This window comes from Leptonychotes weddellii, chromosome 2 (genome assembly GCF_054177405.1).
Source record: "Leptonychotes weddellii isolate Sample4059 chromosome 2, ASM5417740v2, whole genome shotgun sequence".
In the NCBI taxonomy this organism is placed as follows: Eukaryota; Metazoa; Chordata; class Mammalia; order Carnivora; family Phocidae; genus Leptonychotes; species Leptonychotes weddellii.
This window is the reverse complement of record NC_138370.1, coordinates 146,356,165-146,371,579: the sequence shown is the minus strand read 5'-3', so window position 1 is coordinate 146,371,579 and position 15,415 is coordinate 146,356,165. Positions and strand designations below refer to the sequence as shown.

The window sequence follows — 15,415 nt, the reverse complement described above, 5'->3', positions numbered from 1 at the left end:
CCAGTGTACCTCTGACCTTCTCATGAAGAAAGCTGGGGTGCTGTGAAGAGAATCCCTACCCCTCTGCCCCACATGCAACTGAAACATTCTATAGTGGTTTGCCATTAGGGTAGTCATTCAGATAATGTTTTCCTACTAGGAATTACAAACTTTAAACACTTTTAAACCTTAAAAATATTTAAAAACATATTAAAAGGGTATGTTAGTCCCTACATTTTTCATTACTAATCATTTCAGTTTTTTTCCTTTGGATTAATTGGGCAAGAAAGATACTTCAGTGTGGAAGATTTATTGCTCAGTTTGAGTGAAATAAAGGTTTATTAGTGGGAGGCAAATATAACATTTAAATAGATGAAGTTTGAGTTGGAGATACGGTTTCTGAGGCATTTTGACTTGTCTTCTTAAATGCTTTATTTTTTAAACACAATTTATTTGGATCAAACCATTGGGACCACCAGTATTGCAGTAGGACCTGGGTAGGGACCGGAAGTGCTTGGCAGGGCAGCAGCAACCTTACTCCTTTTATATAGTGTGCACCCTTGTGCAGATGCATTTAAATCTTACACGGTGGTGAAGGGATGATTTTTATAATGCTGCAGTAGAATTGGATTACTTAGCTGTGTTCTTGTCTGATATAGAAAATAAATGTTTGCATTATTTCCACAAAAAAAAAAAAAGGGACATTTGCACAGGAATTTCTCAAAACACTTGGAAACTAAACAACATGTGCTAATTAAACAACACACTCCTAAATAATCATAAAGGAAGTCTCAAAGGAAATGACAAAAGTAAATTGAACTGAATGCAAGTGAAGATGCAATACATAAAAACGTCTGGGGCATGGCTACTTAGAGATTTATAGCACTGATCGCACGTGTTGGAAGCAAGGAAAAGTCTCAATAATCTAAGCTCTCACCTAAAGAACCTAGAAAAAGAAGAGCAAAATAAACCTAAATCAAATAGAAAGAAGGAAACAACATGGGATGTAATTGAAAATAGACAAAGATGGGGCACCTAGGTGGCTCAGTGGGTCATGATCTCAAGGTTGTGAGATTGAGCCCCAAGTAGGGGTCTGCGCTGGACATGGAGTCTGTTTAAGATTCTCTCTCTTCCTCTCCCTCTGCACACCCCCCCGACACCCCTTTGCACTCTCTCTCTCTCTAAAAAAAAGAAAGACAATTAAAATCAATGAAACAAAGAGCTTGAGCTTTGAAAAGATCAATAAAATTGATAACCCTCCAGCAAGACTTTAACCAAAGTTAAAAAGAGAGGACAGAAATAACCAATATCAGGAAGGAAGAGGATATCACCACAGATCAAGCAGATATCAAAATGATAATAGAATACTATAAACAATTGTACACACATAAATTTGACAACTTAGATGAAATGGACCAATTTCTCAAAAAACACAAATCACCACACTCATAATATGAAATAATTTGAATAGTCCTATTACTATTAAATAAATTGAATTTGTAATGAAAAGCGTTCCCCCCAAAGAAATCTTGAAACCCAGATGGTTGCACTGGAGAATTCTACTAACCATTTAAAGAAAAATTAATACTAATTTTACATCATCTCTCCTAGAAAATAGGAGAGAGGGACCACTTCTCAATTCATTATGAAGCTGATACCAAAATCAGGCAAAGACCATACAAAGAAAGGAAACCATATACAGTGTTCCTCATGAATATAGATGTAGAAATCCGTAACAAATATTAGCCAACAGAATTCATCAATATATAAAAAGAATTACATTCTGTGATCAAGTGGGGTTTATTCCAGGATGCAACCAATGAATTTTTTTAAGGATTTGAAAATAGAATAATTTCATAACTAAATATAAGACTGTGGAAAATTTTTGTATTTATTTCCTTTCTTTAAACACAAAGTATTCAATAGTGCCATAAAATACACCATGCTGTTTAGTTATTGTGTGAGCTGCATGCACCCAGGAATACAATCTATGGTATTGATTCTATTTTCTTTTCCTCATTATACAGTTTCACCTAAGACAAACTTAATAGCAATTTTGTGTGTGATTTTTTTTTCATAAATAGCATTTATAAAAGAAATATAACTACAACATTATTTTCAAAATGAAAACCTAAAATCACTGCATTGCTTTATTAATGATATGAACATTTTGGCTTTTTAAAAGATCATTTCTTAGTAAATGATTACACTTAAAAATATAACTTTAGTTAAATCATTGACTCTATTGAACACCAAGTAATGAAGCATTGTCAGTTTTAAAAGGCCATTAAATCAAAGCAGTCTTTTTCCTATTCCTTCCTTGAAACAAGTAATGAAAACGGAAGGACAGGGACTCCTGGGTGGCTCAGTTGTTAAGCATCTGCCTTTGGCTCAGGTCATGATCCCAGGGTCCTGGGATCGAGCCCCGCATCAGTCTCCCTGCTCCGCGGGAAGCCTGCTTCTCCCTCTCCCACTCCCCCTGCTTGTGTTCCCTCTCTTGCTGTGTCTCTCTCTGTCAAATAAATAAAATCTTAAAAAAAAAAAAAAATGGAAGGACATGCAGTGTACTTTTGTCTAATGTGAAATTAATAAATCACTAGAAAATTATTTTTAATGTTCTACAGAGAGTCTTATTGTGATCAAGATCAAAGCAGCTTCATGGCTTCCTAGCATGTAATATGCCAGTACCATGCATCAGCTTTATTTTTCCATGTATCTGTAAAGACTTTATTTCTAGAAGTTTCTATGTTCCTTGTGACGAGGTTACCTAGAATACATCCCAATGACTTGACCAGATAAAGACACAGTTTACACAGCTGAATATTATCAATTTTTCAATGGTAGAAAGTATAAATGAAAATAGAATAACCAAATCAATAATGACAGAAGCAAAAACAACAATAACAAAAAACAAAAATTACATTTATCAAGGCCAGGGTTACTCATAATTTTTTTTCTGGAGATGAGTACAATATTGGTAGGCAAGAACACATAATAGTTTAATGTTGTGTTTAATATTCCTTTGTGTAAAACTATTGGCATTCATATTCATAGGACCACTGTGGTTATTTTTATGAAGGCCGAGTAGCAAGCACCTTTGTAACATGAAAGATTTGTATTCAATTCCCTTTATGTAAAAGCAACCTAGTGCACCAAACTTATTAATTTATCTTCAACTGATGTATAAATGATTGAACTAATCTTGATTTACCAACTAAATGGAATATGAGCTCTCAACAAGCAAAATTTATTAATTTTTACATTGGGCTTTATATACTTCTACCCTGCTTCTGAAAGATACAAAGAGGAAATTATAGCTTTTGTGGTTTCTTAAGGAATTAGTATAATCTAGTTGGTCCTAAACTGCAGAACAGGAATTAAACTTTAAGATTTCTTTTTTTTTTTTTAAAGATTTTATTTATTTATTTGACAGAGAGAGACAAAGCGAGAGAAGGAACACAAGCAGGGGGAGTGGGAGAGGGAGAAGCAGGCTTCCCGCCGAGCAGGGAGCCTGACGCGGGGCTCGATCCCAGGACCCTGGGACCATGACCTGAGCCGAAGGCAGACACTTAACGACTGAGCCACCCAGGCGCCCCTAAACTTTAAGATTTCTTTTGTGCTGGTTTACCTGTGGCTACCTTATAAGAAGAACATGCTTTTTTGATTCATATTTATACTTTCAGATGTTGATCCATCCCCATCCTTCCTTGATTTGGTCTTTTCATTTAAAAAGATATCTTTCATGAATGATTGAATTGTTAGAATCATGTGTTCATTTGCTCTTTTTCTCATATTACAGACTTTTTCCAGAAAATGGTATTATGAGATTCATGGCAAATGATTGGATTGGAAAATAATTCAGGCAGATGTGAAAAGATATATCAATAGCAAGTTGGAAAAATTCAGTGTATATAATGATACCAAATAGTAGTAAGGGTGTGGGGGAAGATGAAATCATGCCCATGTTGGTTGAAGTGTAAATTGGTTTGATGACTTTGGAGAGCAATTTGGGAATACTTTGTAAAGTTGAAGATGCATCAGTCTTGCCAAGATACTTCTCTACCCTAGAAAAACCCAGGCACTTGTACACAGGGAGATTTCTGAGCAAGTTTGTAATACAGGAAATAATCCACTTAACGGTGAATAAACACATAAACCATGGTTTATTCAAACAATTAGTATGCAGGATTTATAATGAATGGTCCAGGCCTACATGAATAGTTAATTTAAAAAATGCAATGCCGAGTAAACAAAAATCAGTTGTAAAGGATAAAGTATAATTTATGTAAAATTTAGAAATAGTCCTATTTATGGATTCTACATACATAATAAAAGTAGAAAAACATCATGAAAATAATACACACCAACAGTAGGATAGTGGTTACTGCTGGGGAAGAAAATGACAGGTTGAGGATATACATGTATCTATAACATTTCAGTTTTTAGAAAGCAAAGTGAGAGAATTGAAGTAAAGAAAGCAATGATTTGGGCGCCTGGGTGGCTCAGTTGGTTAAGCGACTGCCTTCGGCTCAGGTCATGATCCTGGAGTCCCGGGATTGAGTCCCGCATCGGACTCCCTGCTCAGCGGGAAGCCTGCTTCTCCCTCTGACCCTCCTCCCTCTCATGCTCTCTGTCTCTCATTCTCTCTCTCGCAAATAAATAAAATCTTAAAAAAAAAAAAAAAAAGAAAGCAATGTTTTAACACATGTTAAACTTGGTAATTTAGCATTGTTTCATTTACAGGTGTCTTTCCCTTGCCTTTTGTACTCTTACGTGTTTAAATGGTTTCATGGTTAAAAAGAAAAATAATTTCTAATTACCCACTGTAAAGGGCTGAATTCAGCCAGGTGAATGTACTCCCATAGGGATAACTTCGAAGTAAGGGAATTAAAGAGGTTTTCTCTTACGCTGGCCAAGGAAGTAGCAAGAAGAATAATTTGTCAAGGAATGAACTTTGATAATAGACCAGGATACACTGAATTTCATGGGAAATTATTCTGATACAGTCTTCTTTTAAAAAATCTTGAGGAATTAACTTAAGTGCTTATATTTTCTCAGCAATAAAAAGTAATGATAATATTCATAACATTTAATAAGCACTTACTGTATTCAGATTCTGCTAAATTATTTTCTCATCAAATTCTCACAGTGTCTCTTGTGAAGTAGGTATTTTTTTTTTTAAAGATTTTATTTATTTATATGACAGACAGAGACACAGTGAGATAGGGAACATAAGCAGGGGGAGTGGGAGAGGGAGAAGCAGGCTTCCCGCGGAGCAGGGAGCCCAATGCAGGGCTCGATCCCGGGACCCTGGGATCATGACCTGAGCTGAAGGCAGACGCTTAACGACTGAGCCACCCAGGCGCCCTGAAGTAGGTATTATTATAAACCATTTTGGAAGGTGGGCTAAGTACTTACCCCATTTATGTAGCAGCACTAGTGTGTCTGGGCCATCCCCTTTGAATATTCTATTTAACAGTCTTTTTATTTCAGTGTTAGGACCTCAAAAACTAATTTTTTGAATATGTAAACGGGAGTTTATATTAACAGGCATCTGTCTGAATGGAAAAGATGTGCCTACGTCTTAATTTTCCTCCAGCTCAAAAATTTTGTGTTTGTATAGTTAGATTGATTAGATAATTAGAATTAGATAATTCTACTTCTGAGAAATAATAATCTTTTTATTAAGAAATAGAAATTGCTCATTTGCGCATTTAAAAGATCTTCAAATTGAGAAAGAGTAGGTAGAGTTTTTATATATTAAAATCAAAGCAGAAAAATTGCCCAAAGTATATTCAAGTGTATTTATTTCTCTCAGAAACAGGGAAAAGCTGAGGATGGAATCAGATTTAGGATTGGACTGTACAAGCTTAGTTTCTGAAGTTATTTGAGAAGGAGCATAATTTTTATTTTAGAATTAATTAGAGTTGAATTTATTGGGCCATCAAATGCTCTAATAAGTACCTGTTGTTTTTCAGGTACTGAACTATCCTCTTTACAAGTAGGATTTCATTTAGTCCTAGCAACATCGTATGCTCGTTTTGCAGATGAGAAAACAAGACATGGGAGGGTGAGTAAAAGGCTCAAGGTTGCACAGCTTGAGAATGGCAGAGTCATGATTCAATCTAGAGTAGAATTTGAATCCATGTTGTCAATTCTCTCCTTTTCCGTCTCCTTCAAGCTGTAAAGGGACCCAATGTAAAAACCTCCATAACTAGTTTTAGTACAAGCAGGTGAATCTGAGCTCTGAAACCTGCAACACCTTTTGATGGAAGGCTGAGCACGTACTTATTTTTTTTGTGAGAAACAGTCACAATTAAGGATATTAACCTAAAGGACCTCAATAAAGATTGAGGTAGAGTTTAATGGAAAAAAAAATTGTTCTCTTTAGAAGACATGCTAGGGAGCTATGAATCGCTTTTCTTTTTATCCATGAAAAGATTAGAAGTATAGTATTCTGAATTATTTTCCAGGCAGAGAAACTGTAAAAGAATGCAAGACAGAGAGAGAAGCAGGAGTCAGAATATTATGTATTGCTTATTATTACAAAAGCAATACATGCACATGGTAGAAAACAAGAAAATATTGACCAAGACAAAAATTTAAAAATCTGTAACTCTCACTGAGTGATAAATACCATTATTACCTTGATGTGTACAACTCTCTCTATATTCTTTAAAAATCAAATCATGCTGTTCAGCCTATTTTGTTACCTGATTATAGCTTTTTTTTTAAAGGTTAAAAGCATTTCTTTTCATTCTTTAGGGCATACATGGAGCTATAGAAATGTCAATATGGTAAATATATACCCGTGAGGTTTTTGACTACCTTTCCATAAAACTTATTTTAACAAAGTATTATTTTCTTCTGTTCTCTATTCAAGGTGGTTCCTTACAATTGTGATCTGGTTCTTGAGGCCAGCTACTGGGTGAATGTCAGGACTTTTTTTTTTTAAGATTTTATTTATTTGTTTGACAGAGAGAGACACAGCGAGAGAGGGAACACAAGCAGGGTGAGTGGGAGAGGGAGAAGCAGGCTTCCCATGGAGCAGGGAGCCCAATGCAGGGCTTGATCCCAGGACTCTGGGATCATGACCTGAGCGGAAGGCAGATGCTTAACGACTGAGCCACCCAGGTGCCCCAAATGTCAGGGCTTTCATGAACTGAACAACCCTCTATGTCAATCATATGATTCTTCTTCCAGGTTAGAAGGCTTATCCAGAGCCCAAGTTGAGACAGAGATAACCATCATTTGTGAAAGGTAGAAGAGATCCTACAGAATGAGTATTTATTTTACACATGGGATAAGTGAGGACTCCAAAATAATGTCCAAGGCCCTACAGCTAGTTGTTGGTGAGAGCCCCTGACTGAAATCCAGCTGTGCTAACTCAGTCCATTGCTCTGTCGTCTACTGCCTATTGTCTCTCGCTCAGGATTCCATCTCATGAGATTGCAGAATAGAGCACTGTGTTCTAGCTTTATTTGGGGCAATGTTTCCAGCATCCACCCTCAGGGCCCTGCATAAAGAGGGCCTTGGAAACATCTCCACCATTAAGAAATTCCATGAAGCTTAGTAATTGTTCCATTACCCTTTAAAAGTCCTTTCTACCATTGGAAGAACAGAATGCCCATTCATTGGTCTTAGGATTTAAGACAGCTATTGGAAAGATTTTTAATTTGGTTTTCAGAGTCCTGTTACTGGGCTATGAGGCATGGTGGGAGTCTAAGATGGAGGGAGAAATGTAGAACAGAAGCTGGCCAGGGAATAGCCAAAGGTTAAATTTCACCAATAGGAAGGTTTTTCTTGTCCTTCCTTTATCAATTGTCATTGTCCTCTTCATCATCAGTCCAATTTTTTTTTTTAATCTAACATATCTTATGCTTACTGTAGTCAGATACTGAGCTCAGTGCTTTTATATACATTATCTCCTTTCATCTTATGAATCAAGTTATGTTTTTCCCATTGTACAGATTAGCAAACTAAGGCTCAAGGGACTGTAAGAGCCTTGTAGCTAGTAATCATGCAAGGATTCTTTGGGTCTCTGGAGCCATACTCTTTACAGTCTATTATTCTATTCCTCTGACAACTATCCATGAGGGTCGAGGCCCCCAATCCCAAATCAGAGTGCAGAGTAAGCTTGGAATTGATACAGACAGTGGTATGAAAAAGGAGGACCTAAGCTGGGGCACATGAGGCCTATGGCAATGAGTTTTCTGAGTCTGGTACTGAAGATTTGGATCTGTCTGACCATCCTGGAGGTTATGTCCCAGGGTTGGGGTAAGGAGGATCCAGTATAATCAGGCTGTCTTGTTTTGTTTTACATATGACATCCACTTTCAGGGAAGAAGCAGGTAGAACTAAGTCAGTGCAGTTTACATGCTGTATGTATTCAGTTCTTGGCAAGTGAGAGGTTTATGTGTGTTTAGGATCAGGGCAAGGATGGGAAGGATGAGGATCTTCCAACTGAAGGGAAAAAAAATGTGCAAGTCACAATAGGGTGGTGAAGGAGCACATTCAAAGTAATAAAGGCCACCCTGAGGGGTGGTGGACCAGATTTCTCCCTGTATTGTTGCTGGTGGAGTATGCACAATTTTCTATTTGAATATCTATATAGTCTCAATTCTCCAGACCAGCAGCACCAGACCAGTATGGTCTCCAGACCAGCAGCACCAGAATCACCTGGGAACATGTTGGAAGTGCACATTCTTGAGCTCCATCCCAGACCTACTGAATTGGAAAACTTGGAGTGGGGCCAGGTCTTACAGATCCAGGTGCCTGGTGCAACTGATGTTTGAGACCCACTGACCAGCAGCATTACAACATTTAATTGTCAGGCAACCATACGGGTTAAGTATTATTATCTGTGTTTTACAGAAAAGAAATCCAGAAAATGTCCAGTTAATGTTGAGGATCATGCCCATCTAGTAAATAGCAAAAGTGAGATTAAAATTCACTATTACCTGGTTGTAGAGTTTAGGTGCCATGCTGCTTCTGGGTAATTTTAACTGTTAACTGAATTTCATCTTTGAGTTAATCTGTTTGGACATTTTCTTCAGAGGTGATTATACTTTCATATTACTTATTATATAATATCATATTATAATATATATTTATGTTGCCTCTAACATAGCATTTCAATGATAAAATGGGAACTATCTACTCCAAGGAATTATCTGGAAGCACTTCCAGATCAATTAACTTTCCTTCCTTTTCCCTTTAGCTCGTTTCTTCCCCAATTTATTTTGAAAATCTCAATGCTATGAAAGTTAAAAGAATAATCCAATAAGTAATACTACATTCTTTGCTAGTTACCAGTTAACCCTTTTCCTTTTTCCCTTTTTCCACATGTACTTTATCTCTCTCTTCCTGTGTGTATGTATCCATGTCTATGTATGTTTATGTATCATGCATACACATTTTTCTGAGCTATTTGAAAATAAATTGCAGATATTATAACAATTCACCTCTAAATTATTTAGTATGTTTCTCCAAGAACTTTTCTTACATACCCACAATACTACTAGTACATCGAATAGATTAAACAGTTGTTCAGTAATATAATTAAATATACAGTCCATATTCTAATTTCTTCAATTATTAAAGAAAAAGTCCCTTATAGTTTTTTTTTTTTAAGATTATTTATTTGAGAGAGAGAGAGAGAGAATGCATGAGCGTGGTGGGAAAGGGCCGGAAGAGAGGGAGAGAGAGTCTTAAGCCGACTCTGCTGAGCACAAACCGTATGGGACACGGGGCTGGATCCCATGACCCTGAGATCGTGACCTGAGCTGAAACCAAGAGTCAGATGCTTAACCTACTGTGCCCCTTATAGTTTTTTTTTAAATTCAAGATTCAACAGAAATCATGGAATGCATTTTGCTGTCATGTCTTTTTAATCTCCTTCATCTACAATAGTTCCTCTGTTTTTTTTTTTTGTTTGCTTTCATGCTCTTGACATTTTTGGAGTGTGGGCTCATTGTCTAGGAGAATGTCTCACTTCCATTTGTGTACTTCCTGTTGCATCACGTTAGGAAGCACATGATGTCTGTTTGTGCCATTCTTGATAATGAACAATTTGGTTATTTAGTTACTTGGTGTCTGCTTAGATCTCTGCACCATAAAGGAAGATCTTCCTCTTACAAATGAAAAGTGGTATGTGAGATGATGCTCTGAAACCTGTTCTTCAACTTTTCACTCAGTGGTGTTAGCATCAGTATCACATAGGGGGTTGCAAAAGGGTGATTTTTCTAAGTTTATTATTTCTACATTTATTAACTGGCATTCTTCTCCATCATTTCCCCCTTTTTCTCTCCCCTTTATTTTGTATGTATTATGTATTAGGTATACATCTATCAATATATGCATGAATGCGTGTATGTATGCATGTATGTGTTATCATCATTTACTTTGATTACATTATTCTTAATATGATCTTTTTCTTTAAGTCTAAGGTTAATCATTATCATTTCTATCATTTTTTGAAGCATAAATACATCATAATTTTTAATGAATGATACTAACTGTATGGTCACTGGGTTTGTACCTAAATAGAAGAAATAGAAGAGATTTGATGATTTGCATAGCCAGTGGGATGGTTCAGCCCCTTACTCTTGTAGTCTCTGTTACTCTTTAGGACTTGGTTGACATATTTGGGGCAGAGTGGAGGGAGGAAGGATGGCCAGAGAGAATCTTTTAGATCTGATTTTTCACCCAAATTTCTGTATTTGTAGCCTATTTTTAAGAGAAATCTGCTTTGAATTGGGGTCAAAGGTATCTTCTGTGGCGCATTTTTATATCTTTGTGAGTTCAGTGGTCTTCAAGTATTTTATATACATGAGACTATGGCGTATGTTATATTATTATGCTATATATATATATATACACACACACACACATATTCAGTTGTTGTGAGAAGAGGATCTCTATATTTTCTCTGATAATATGAGTCATCTTCAAGTTTTAATATTGCTAAGGGGAAAGAAATGACTAAGATTGAGAGAATAAAAGTTATAAAATAGGTCACAATGTTTGGAAACAACTTGTAGAATACATGAAAAATATAAACATGATGAATTGTGAGAAAATAAAATTTGATTTGTGCTAGAGTGAGTGAATTGGGTTAAAGGTAGTAAGTTACATTGGTTATTCTAAAGAGATTACAAACATTATTTAAAAAGTAGTCTTGTTTTAGATAAAAATGCCATGTTAAAATTAAATTATTAAAGAAATCTATGATCATTTAGACTTGTGAATTAATATTATATATACTTTAAAAAGCATGATAGGAAAAGAAAAAAACTGGGAAAAATAGGATTATCTTTAAAATGGAGATTAAGAAAAATTAGAGTAGCTGAATATAATGATTTTCTAGCTGTGTTCCTTCTCGTTTTCTTGAAAATTGTGCCCTCTAAGTGCTGGGAAAGCTCAGAGAAAGCCTAAGTCAGTGGTTGAGTAAGTGGGTTGGGTATTAGAAGTACATTTGCAAAACTTCAGAACATATCTTCTGTTGCTTTATTTTTTTTTTCATTTTCATTTTTTAAAAGATTTTATTTATTTGAGAGAGAGAGCACAAGCAGGGGGAGCTGCAGAGAGAGAGGGAGAAGCAGACTCCCTGCTGAGCAGGGAGCCTGACGTGGGGCTCGATCCCAGGACCTGAGATCATGACCTGAGCCTAAGGCAGACGCTTAACTGACTGAGCCACCCAGGTGCCCCTCTTCTGTTGCTTTAAATAAAGCTCCTAGGAATTTATTTCTTTAACTTTTCTCCTGATTCTTCCATTAAAGGTTGTATAAGCGCAGTATAACCATGGAGGGGGAGGAAATTTCTCAGAGTTTTTTGAGAAAAGAATTTGAGGCAAACAACCTCAATCTTTCAGGTGCAAGCAGGGCTGCCATGGATGTTGGACAGACTGTGCCTTGTCTGCCCTAGGGCTCCTGGCCAGGAAGAGAGGGGGGCCATGCTCTGACTGACAAGCTATGCATTGTGACAAGATCAAGAGACTTCAGTCTGGAAGAAAGAGTACCTTTCTGTAATATGCACAAAGGACACATATGGGCTAGGTTAAACCTGGCCACAATATTGGTGAAATTTAGAAGTAATTCTCTCTCCCTCTCTCTTTTTTTTTGAAATAATTCTCTTTTAAATGCTGTTCCAGGTGACTGTGTCAGAAGGAGACATGGGAAGGGGAAAGTAAAGGTCTAAAGGCTATACTCCTTGATTAAAATGACAGGTATTGATTATCATTTTTTATCTTTTCTGATCTCTCTGGAAGAAGAAAGTGATCTTTCAAATTCCTTTGTGATGAAAAGCAGTGCTTATGTTTAAAGAAATATTTCTGGTGTTCAGAGTAAGCAACACATTATTTATGGAATCTTAGTTTGGGGTATGTCTACTTTCATTTTTAGTTCCCAAATATTAGAATTTCAGAAGAAAATCATTTAAAAATACTATTTATGGTCGTTTTTAAACTACTTTCAATTTTTTTATTCTTTATATTCACTCTCTGTAATCACGTTAAGGTATCTTCTAAAAATCAGTGGCTTTTGAGGGACCATAAAAGCTTAACCACAAAAGGTTATGGGATTAAAAAAAAAGACCTTAAAAGCGACATTTATTACTGTTTTTTTCTCATTCAATTTATCAACCTTAAAAGTAAAATATACAGTTTTTTTTTTTTTTTTAATCAGCAAAATGGGCTTATTCAGGAATAGCAGAGGAATTACAATTTGGGACAAGCATACTATAGCAAAAGCTATAGGCAAGTCTGGTTTCTTTTTGGCTGGGCTGTTGCCAGACAAGGGGAAAAATCTTCCTTCTTCCAGCTGGGGTAAAGCTTTTTCCTTTTGGGAATGTAAGATATGCCTCTTCAACTGAGCCTGCAATTGATGACAAGTGGTGATATATGAGAGCGCTCCCTTTTGGCCTCCTGACTCCACTTTAAATGAGGTTTCTTTTCTTCAGTTACACACATTGCTATTTGTTATTCATGTGGCTGATTCTTACTGTAACTTCTTAATTTTTTTTGAGAGCTTTTGAAAACTATTCCCTTTAGGGGCGCCTGGGTGGCTCAGTCCATTAAGCAGCTGCCTTCGGCTCAGGTCATGATCCCAGGGTCCTGGGATCGAGCCCCACATCGGGCTCCCTGCTCGGCGGGGAGCCCACTTCTCCCTCTCCCTCTGTCTGCCGCTCTGCCTACTTATGCTCTCTATCTCTGTTAAATAAATAAATTAAAAATCTTAAGAAAAAAAAAAAAGGAAACTATATTCCCTTTAGAAGGAAGCAAGGCAAAGACAACAACTAGTCTATATCTTTGTCAGACTTTAATATTTTAACAAGCCATTTTTATACAAACTGATATTGCCATTATTGTTATTCTTGAGTGATTAGTAATCTTTGAATTGCACTGAGGTCAGTTGTCTTTGTATCCCTTAAGGAGAAATCTGGGATATTGGGAAACGGTGGTGGTTTACTGAAAATTGTCATTCCATGGTTTGTTTGTTTGTTTGTTTTTGAGACATACCTGTTGAACTTTTTTTTTTTTTGCTTATGTGTATGCGAGCGGCAATATTTGTAGGTATAGGTCATTTATAGCTAATCAAGTTCCCTCAATCTTCTGAATTCTTTGTACTCTCCAGCAGCTGTGCCTGATCCATTTTGACCGTCACCCCCACCAAATGCCTCACTACCACACCAGATGAGCCAGATGGCTTGTTTCTCTTTACTCCTAACATGCTGCTCTGGAGACATGCCTAACTTCTATCATTCTTTCTATTTTCCTGTGGTTCATATACCTGAAGTAAGTGTTAGAGTAACAGTCACCTTTTTGAAATTAGTTTTTCAGCAAGCAGTTTCTCTCAAGAACTCAAGCATGGAGAGACTAGGAAATATATACAACTGTTCTTCTCTTCTCACACTGTCCAGCTGGGGCAGGTTTTTTCTGGTTTCAACAAAATATTCAATACATTTCAGTCTGGGCCAATTGCCAGATTTGTGATGGCACCGTAGAGCTCTACAATTGATTTTTGAAAGTGGCTGTATTTTTAATTTTTCTCGTATAACATAGGAAGATAATTCTCTCGAGTACACTATAAAATAACAAAGCAGTGATTTCACTGGTTTTTTTAAATGAGTCAGCAGAGAGGCTATGACTGGGGAACTTTTATGGATCACAGGATTTACAATTTGGAGAACTAAAAGAGATAAAGAAACAACTAACTGATGTTCTTGAGGTATTGGTAAGTGTTGCTGACCTGTGATAATGACTCCCATGTTAAAATCCTTTAATTATGCATTGATTTGTCCATAGTAGTAGATTTTGTATTGTCTGCATCCCCTTCTGATACTTTCGGGAGCACAGCATACTGATATATTTCTGATCTTTGTGATATTTAGGATTAACAGGAAGCCCAAAGTGAGAGTGACTTAAAGAAGGCAGAGATTTATTTCTCTTTCTCATAAACAGGAAGTGGAAGTAGACAATCCACAACTAATAAGGAAACTCCACAAACATGAGGGACTCAAGTTCCTTCCACCAGGTCTCCCTGCCATCTTAACATATAGCTTGTAACTCATGGTCCTAGATGTCTGCTCCAGATACAAATCTCGTGTCTGCTCTTAGCCAGCATGAATGAGGAAGGATAAGGATACACCCTTCCCTTTAAGGAAGAACACTTGCTCGAGTTTTCATAGACCATTTCTACTTACATCCTGTTGGCCAGGATCTAGTTACATTGCCATGTTTAGCTACAAGGAAGACTGTGAAATGTAAATTTCATTCTGGGCAACCTGTTCCCAGTTAGAAATTAATGGTTCTATTACCAAAGGAGTAGAGGAAGATGAATATTGGGGCACAATTAGCAATCTCTGATGTAATTTTTAATAGTTTGCTTTAGAGACTTATTTATGAATATTTTCCAGGGGCAGTTTTTAAATTCTCCTTAAGAACTTGATCTATTTTCTGGAATAGTTCAATGCATTTTGTTAATGACATTGTTTTAAAGTATAAGAAAGGGAGATTCTGATCTTTCTTAAATGGTGTAAGAATGGGGCACAGATCTGTATCCTGTTTCTCATCCATCAGCTCTGGCACACACATATACCCAAACCTTTACAGGTGTGTTGCTAAATTTTGATCAATGAGAAAAACTTATTAATTTTTGTAGCTGATTATGTATATAGTTATGCCATGTTGTCATTTAGAACACTGAATTGAGTAGGTGCCCAGAGGCTGTATACAGCAGGTACGGAAATCAAGGGCAGTATGGGGAGGTTTCTGTGTTGGAAATGCAGGCTCTACCTTGTGGATTTGCTATCATGAACATGGGGCTTCCATTTTCTACCTTCACTCCCACATTCCAACCAACGGGAAAGGAATTAGAGGAGGAGAAGAGCACATGCCTTCCCTTTACTGGCAGAATCTGGAATTTGCACACATTACACA

At 36.7% G+C, this 15,415-nt stretch overlaps 1 protein-coding gene across 12 annotated transcripts in view; it reads left to right on the top strand.

Annotated features, from left to right (window-relative positions):
* GRXCR1 (glutaredoxin and cysteine rich domain containing 1) overlaps positions 1-15,415 on the top strand; it is a 291,367-nt gene that overhangs the window by 20,933 nt on the left and 255,019 nt on the right. For 2 of the 12 annotated variants that reach the window (XR_014143046.1, XR_014143043.1), the window contains exon 3: positions 12,131-12,205. The exons of 9 other annotated variants lie outside the window; for them this stretch is intronic. The gene's annotated coding sequence lies outside the window, so the exon portion shown is untranslated. Of the gene's footprint in view, positions 1-6,744; positions 6,777-12,130; positions 12,206-15,415 lie in introns of all 12 variants that reach the window. One more of the 12 variants, XR_014143041.1, reaches the window with a different exon arrangement.